Genomic DNA, 8,166 nt, shown 5'->3' on the forward strand with positions numbered 1-8,166 from the left:
TAAATGAGGAACAAAAGAACGAAGCTTAAAACTGATAATAGAAGGGGAAACCATACAATTATGCCAGGAAAATATGTCTTATATCTAAGTGAAGGATCTTAGCTAAATGTAGATGGAAATAAAGAAGGTCTCACTGAAAATAAGGCCGTACGTTGCCAAACAGCGGAACCTTTGCAACTGCATGCATCTGTTGCAGGTTACATAACGCTAGTGACGCAACTTCAGGCAAGTGAGCTTTATTTGAGCCTTGTGTTAGTACTCCTCAGGCTAGAGTCTTGTGCTCAGGGATAGTTAAGTTAAAACCTTCATATGAAAATCAAATATATTATGTCACTGTGCCGTATTTGAATATTGAAAGTGAGTGTAAAGATAGATGATAATACAACGTTAGGATTTGTGAAGCCTGTCACTCATGAGCTATACGATGATCTGCCACAAGTATCTAGTGTACAGACCGCTGACACAGCTAAAACAGACTTGAAGCCCGCAGAGCTTGAAGTAAGGAAGAAAGCCTATATCAAATTGTTGACGCTAAATTCCCAAGTGAAGAGAGAGAATCAGGTTTTAAAGTCCTTAATAGATAAATATATAACAGTGTTTTCCACAGAACAAGAACCATTAACAGTAACGCCCTATTTTTTAAGCACCATCAAGCAAAACACTGATGAAGTAGTGTACAGGCGTCCATATAACATTCATATCAGTTATCATGACAGAGTAAATGAACAACTTATATCGCTCCAGCAACAGGGTGTGATTCGCCCTTCGCGATCACCCTATAATGCCCCACTTATCCCAGTGCCCCAAAAAGATGGAGTACTACGACTTTGTCTGGACTTCCGGGCACTTAATAAAACACTACGGGACGACCGGTACCCTCTAATATAACTACCATACTCAATCAATTGGGAGATAGTAAGCTTTTTTCATGCCTAGACATGAAACAGGGTTACCATCAAATCCCCCTAGATGAAATCAGCAGAGAAAAGACGGCATTTTCTTCTCCAGCAGGACATTGGGAATTTACTTCCCTCCCCTTTGGCCTTAAAACAGCCCCGTCCTGCTTCAAGAAAATAATAAGCACTGTCCTTACAGGACTATTAAGCAACAAGGTTCAGGTTTACCTTGATGACATATTATCCTGGGCGATATATTTTCTAATCATGTGAATAACTTAGAACAAATGCTGGAACAGCAAAGGAAACCAAACTGACTATTAGGATGGAGAAGTGTAACTTTGCAAGAACAAAGTAGATTACATACATGGGCCATGTCATCAGCTCAGAGGAATAAGACCTGTCAATTTAGCAAGCGGAGGCCATACATAACATCCCGGCCGCAAACTGTTCGCAGTTACAGTCATTTCTTAGATCGACTAATTATTATAACCAAATTTATTACCGTATTTCTAGGTGTTGCTCCTCTTCAAAAAAATTTACAAGGGAAGAAAGATGCTTTCAGAAAAGAAAAAAAAAACTCCACTCCTTATGGACAGATGAAGCAAAATTTGCGTTCTCAACCTTTAAAGATAGAATGCTTGATACAGTCGCTCTAAAAAATTCCTGACTTTAACAAACCTTTCGTGTTCACTACAGCGCGTCCTACTACAATACTGGTGGGTATTGCAAAAACAGGATAATGATGATGAACTAAGACCTTATCTTTTTTAAAAGTGAACACAGCAGAACAGCGAAGGTACAACACAGTTGAACGAAGGCTTTAGCTGTAATATATGAATTGCAAGTAAGCCGCCCATTAATACTTTGGGTTACCTATTGAAATCCACGGATCACAGACCTTTAGTCTGGTTGTTACAGGTAATAGTCCCAACGCCAGGATAGCTAGATGGCAGACTCTCATGAGTGGTATGGTTTCACAATCAATCATTGCCTGGCAAAGGAAAAATATAGTAGCAGATTTTTTATCAAGGATGAAGGCTCATAGGACACTGAGATTGAATTAGAAGGACACGCGCGATAATGTTTGTGGATGGGGAACAACAAAACCGTGGAGTTACCGTGGATAATGAGGGCAAGAGTATTGCTAGTGTGAAAAAGAAACAGGCGCCGAAAGATGAGAAAATAAAATGTATGATATGTATAAACCTGAATTGTGGAGTGCATGTTATTTTATGCTTGACTGGAGTATTCAGAGTTAATGGCTGCATTTGAGCAGCCAACATAAGTATGCTAAAGAAGGCCCATGAATGAGATTGACAAAGACTCAGAAAAAAAAAGGCATAATGTGAAGATACACTTTGCTTTTAGAAAGTACAGGTGGAAAAATATGCGCATTGTGTTGAAAGACGCTGTTAGAAGTACAGGTGGAAAATGTGTTATATTGTGTTGAAAACGCCCTATTAGAGAGTACAGGTGAAATGTGTTATATTGTGTTGAAAGACGCCCTGTTAGAGTGCCAGGAAGTGGAAAATGTGTTATATTGTGTTGAAGATGGGCATAGCATGTGAGATGCGCCCTGTCAGAGTTGCAGGTGGAAAATATTGTTTTATGATGAATCATGGAGAAGCCGCAAGGTGGTGATTCTACCTGATATTTCAAGGCGATAATAAAACCATTCGTCGCCACTGCGGGCACATAGGATAAGTTACGTTATGTCGGGTGTAGAAAGTTCGCTTTCTGGCCTGGAATGAAACAGGATGAAAATTATGTAAGGAAGTGCGTCATAGCGGTGATTTTAAAAGTGATTTGAACTTGCACCCTGCTCTTTGGCGGCATTATCCGGGCAATCACGCTCCTTTGAGAGAATACACATGGACCTTGTGGGTCCCATGGGTGTATCGAACAATGGGGTTGTTCGATACGTAATGCCCAAAGTTGATGTTTTTAAAAGGTATTTGATTACAGTACCCTTACGGATTAAGGAAGCCCGCGAAATGGCAAGGGCGTTGTACGTGGATGTTGTTTGTGTACACGGTGTTCCTCAGACAGTTGTTACAGATCAAGGTTCAGAGTTCGTTAATTCCGTGATGCAAGAGATAAATTGGAGGCTACCTATGTGACACGCGAAACTAACGGCTTACCATACAAGTGAAAATAGAATAATAAAGCGCGCAAATTATACCGTTGTTAACATTTTGAGGACAATGGTTCTAGGAAATGTGTCCGTTTGGGATATAATGCTACTTATAAACATCTTGGCCTATAATGCTGCATATTATCGCACCATAAAGGAGTCCCCATTTTATCGAGAGAGACAGAGAGAGGATTTTTAGAGATCCTCCTGTACCCTACACTATGTTAGAAAAAATTCAGCAGCCCTGGAATGATATTGACTCCTATAAAGAGGAAATGGCTGTAATTGCAAAAAAAGTTTATGATATTTACTCCTATAAAGAGGAAATGGTTGTAATTGCAAGGAAAGTTTGTGATATTTACTCCTATGAAGAGGAAATGGCTGCAATTACAAATAAAGTTTATGATAGATGCCAGGTTTACATTGAAAAAGGTAGAAAAGAAATAGAAAAGAAATACAAAGCTTCAAAATCAAAACTATCAACGTTCCTCAAACGAGACCACAGAAAAAAGTAAATAAAAATTTGCAACCTATTTTTGATGGACCCTACAGGGTAATAAAGAAGATCAGTGATAAAAATTAGGAACCTTAGGACTAGTAAGGTTTCAACGGTCCCCACAGATAGAGTAAAAGTCCTTCATGAAGACTGCATCGATGTGCAGCAATGTCCAACGGTTAGGCGAGCATACCCTTAAAATCCGGAAACAGACTCTGAAATATTTTCTGCATTGCTCAACCCTGGTACTGAGACTAATTCTACCGAAAATGGTAACTCGTAGCGGAGAAGTGACTGCTACTCGTGACGCATTAAATAATGTTCGTTCTACAACAGAAATAAACAGCTGATGCACAGGCCCTACCTTCTCAGGTTACTCTCAAACTTTCAGAGCCACCTCAGCAAAGATAAGGCCTTCGCTCTTTCTCTACGGTACAAGAGTTACCTAATGTAGTGTCAAAGCCAATACGATATAAAACAAGGATAATGTATGAGGATGAAAAAGCAATAATTAAGCGCAAATATGACGAAGTAAACCACAGATTTATTTGACTCTTTCGGTGTAAGACTCAATAACACAACAGGAGTCCCCGATACGTGCTGGCCAAAGTTTCACACCAACATACTATCTATGTTATAGTTCTCACAGACAGAGACTATAGTACTGTTTATTCTCACGGAAGATGTTTGAACTGCATTATATATAGCACGGAATTTAACTGGTTCTTTAACTTGAAATGTTAATCAAATGTCACCTGAGTATCCAGCTGTAAAAGCAATAAAATACACACTCTTTGATTTTGAAAATAAATTCAGTTCATTGTTGCATCATCTAAGAAAAGTTTTAGGCTATGTGATGGCTACTATTCAAAACAAGCTGCATGCTTCTGCCAGATTATAAAAATAAAAATAACAAGAATAATTATGTTCTTAACGATCCTTGTCAAATAACCTATTTAATTTACTGCGACCCAGGCTCAAGTTGACACGATTCATGGAAAAAAATAAAGTACTAGAGTCATTAACTGAGAAAGATTTAATATAGTTAAATGTTTATTATGGAAAACTCAACATCGTTAAGTAATAGCCATGCCATGCAATCTGCCTTTAATAGGCTATATTCAGCTGGCAGATGTATTAGACAAATTGTGCGCCAATTTTTCTATTGACTTTGGCATTGGGAAGAAAAATCTCCTACAAGCATTGTTAGAATTTTGACTAAGCATTGAGACACATAAGTCCAGGTAGACAAGATTTATGGTGGTCTACAGGCTTCCCTGCAAACATACTGCTTCCAACCACTATGTGAGACCAACAGTTAAGTACATTAGAGGCAGTTCGGCCTCCAGGTCTTTTATTCCCTGCAGTTCCTGATTTTTTTAGCTTTATATAGGGATATGATAATTGTATTCACTCAGGATAACGGCTTTACGATTCTCGTAATTTCCATTTCTGAAGCCTTTTACGAGGGGAGATCCGCCTGACATTTGATGTCTTTAGAATCGACTCCCTTCCATTTTCTGTGCAGAATAGTACTTACTATCTTATGTATAGTATTTATTCAAGATATATTGCCTTCAGTGAGAATAGGAAAAAATACTTTCTTCTTTCTAGTATAGAACACTGTAACAAGAATAACCATATGTTAGTTTGTCCTCCCACAGACCCCGTCTATGAGGCTATATACTAGTCACGCAGCCTCTTGTGAATCGGCTGCTTTCTTGAATCATGAGTCAGTGATCAACTTCTTCCACACAATAGTCTTAAAAACATTTCCCCCTATGTTTATAAAAGGTCCTGGCTACTGGACCTGTTCACTTGCCTCCCCCATCACTCTGGCACTCACATGCCCTACCCATCTTGTAAACAAGCATACTGTCAGCCTCACGGATAGTGGGATATTGACGCTTCGGCAAGGTTGCAGCGCCCACAGCCCATCCCTGACACTTCCTGGACAAGAGGCAGTTGTGGAGGGGCCCCCCATCACGGTCTCTCTCGCCCCTCTCCCTCTCCACCTCCCTACTCTCCAAGAATTCTTACAGGCCATCTTATCTGGTCCGTTTTGCCTGACCTTCCATCTCTTCGCAGTGCTGAGTCCATCCCCCTACAGGAGCTAACAGCTGGCTTGCAGCCCCTAAATTCTGTGGTCGAGCCGGATCAGCCCTTTCAACCCAAAATCCATTGGTGGATTGTCTTCGCCATTAAATCTTCATTGGTGACGTCTGCCGTGGGTATTCTATGTCCATGCACGACGACGCCTGCTTCCAGACTCAAGCCACTGCAGACATTGAAAGGCGTCTCTTCTCCATCAACACCTGTGAGATCTCAGGGGCGAGATCTTCCGAAAGGGGAAGTATGTTGGGACCCAGAATATGGACAAACAGAAGACGACCATAGCAGCACAGTTAATTAATAGTGACCCCAATCAGAGGCAAATACCGAGTGGAGATATGAGACAAGAATTGTAAATATGATAGGAGAGGGAAGGAAAGCAATTAGTCAGATATACAAAGTTGTAAACATCTGATAAGCACTAACACTACTGAGAGGTTATGGAAAATACCCAGACCCACATACAGAAAACAGATACCCAGTAGGCGTGGTCAGGAAGTGTGGATAACCATTCAAGAGGACTCTAACATGTCACGTGCGGTGTGACGGAATGCTATAAGCGAATAACTGAAAGAGAAGTCACTGTGGGAGGTCTTAAGAGTGAAATAACAAATAGTAGGAGAAGTAAACAATATAACATAATGAGCGAGCCAATGGTTGTTGACAGGAAGTATTGGCTACTGGTTATGTAGAAAATGAAGGCGTGTCAAAGATGTAGTTCCGCCTCAAGCAAGGAAAAAATGTGACCTAGACAACAGTGATTTGGGCAGACCGAGCCTTGCACTCGCTTAACAGACTTGCTACTCACTCAGCTGAGAATGGCTGTTGTGATCTTAATCGTGAGTAGAAATTGAGAATCTAAGGGAAACCGATTGTTTTGTCCTGAGATTATAATGTAGGAGATGTGTTGTAGGATTGTGAGTGGGACAGGATTGTGATTATTTGTTTGCGATGTAAAGCAAAGGTAGAAAGCACTGGGTGTGGTATAATTTGGTGCTTCCGTGAAATTGTAGTAGATTATACTATAGGAATGTGTTATCAGGATGTGAGGAGAGTATTTAAATATTGTGATGTAAGCAGAGAGAAACAAACCACTGCTTGTGGAATGACGAGTGTTATTATTATTGGCAACAACTGAGCACAAATTGTAGTATTATGTTTAAAGACATGTCGTTTGTCATATGTTGTATCCATTGCTGAATATGCCAGCGTTATGATCATCTGAGCATAGAATATTGCGTAAGGCAATTACTTTCATTTAATTTTAAATAAATGTATATTTTCTTTTTCCTTGTTTATCCCCGAACACCAGTCTCCAATAACAACTTAAGCCGGATCACGCTACCAGGGATACGAGACGGTGAGATCATTTATGGAGTAATTAATGAGTGATAAAAGAGTTGTTTTAATACAAGCTAATGTAAATTAAATAAAAAGTAAAATTAAAATACAAGAAAAGAAGGATCCAAAAACCAAACTTACCTAGATAACTTTTCTTTATATTTAAGAGCCATGGAGGGCGATGGGAAAGAATTTCCTGGTTCACCAATGTGTTATCTGTGGGTTCTGATCTTGCTTTCTGCAAGTTATGCTGCAAGACTTTGCACACTCATCGATAAACTTTGGGGAAACATGAACAAGGAGCCCAGCACAGAAAAATTGTCAGTTCAGTGTCAGTTTCAAAACAGTGAATTTTCCCAAAAGTTGAAGCTGTCTCCAGTGTCTGATTATGTGAAAAGGGCAGCAAATTGAGTTATCCCTTACGATGTGCTGTCACTGCTCCATCCAAACAATATATCACCTGGGTGAAGTCATCAAAAGAATGACAAAGGGTCCACCCTGAAACATTCATCTTCACCGAACAAAGTGTACCACTCTCATAAGTTCTGTCTTGTCCCCATTCCTTAAGGCTGAAGTGAAATATGATATTAATGGAAAATATTTTCTTATTCTTGACGAAACTACTGACATTCCAGTGGAAAACTCCTAGCAATTTGTGTAAGATATTATAGTGAAAGGCTGAAAATTCATGACTGCATTTTTAGGACTGTACCCAGTAGTTCAGGCAACTGGAGTGGCCCTTTTCCAGGCAGTTAAATACAGTCTCTCAGAGTATGGTTTGTCACTTTCTGATTGTATTGGTCTCGCCTGTGAAGGAGCTGCTGTAATGGTTGGGAAAAATAACAGTGTCTGGTCGAGGATTAAAGAAGAGTCCCTAAAATGCATACTGAATTAATGTGTCCGCCACTCCTCGGCACTCAGTGCCCAAAAATCATTTGAAACATTGCCTGCAAGCCTTGGATTTTTGTTTGTAGAAATTCCTGGATGGTTTTCAAACAGTGCACTTCGACGCCACACATATAAGCAGCTGTTTGAAGAAATGAATGATGAACAATATGAAGGAGAATGCAGTAACAAGAACACAGTTAATATGCCATTTTTGAAGCTGTATGGTACCAGATGGCTGGTATGAGGACGCGTCATCAAGAGACTTATTGAAAACTGGAATGAACCTAAATGCTACT

Source organism: Eriocheir sinensis, unplaced genomic scaffold, assembly GCF_024679095.1.
Source record: "Eriocheir sinensis breed Jianghai 21 unplaced genomic scaffold, ASM2467909v1 Scaffold671, whole genome shotgun sequence".
NCBI classification, from domain to species: Eukaryota; Metazoa; Arthropoda; class Malacostraca; order Decapoda; family Varunidae; genus Eriocheir; species Eriocheir sinensis.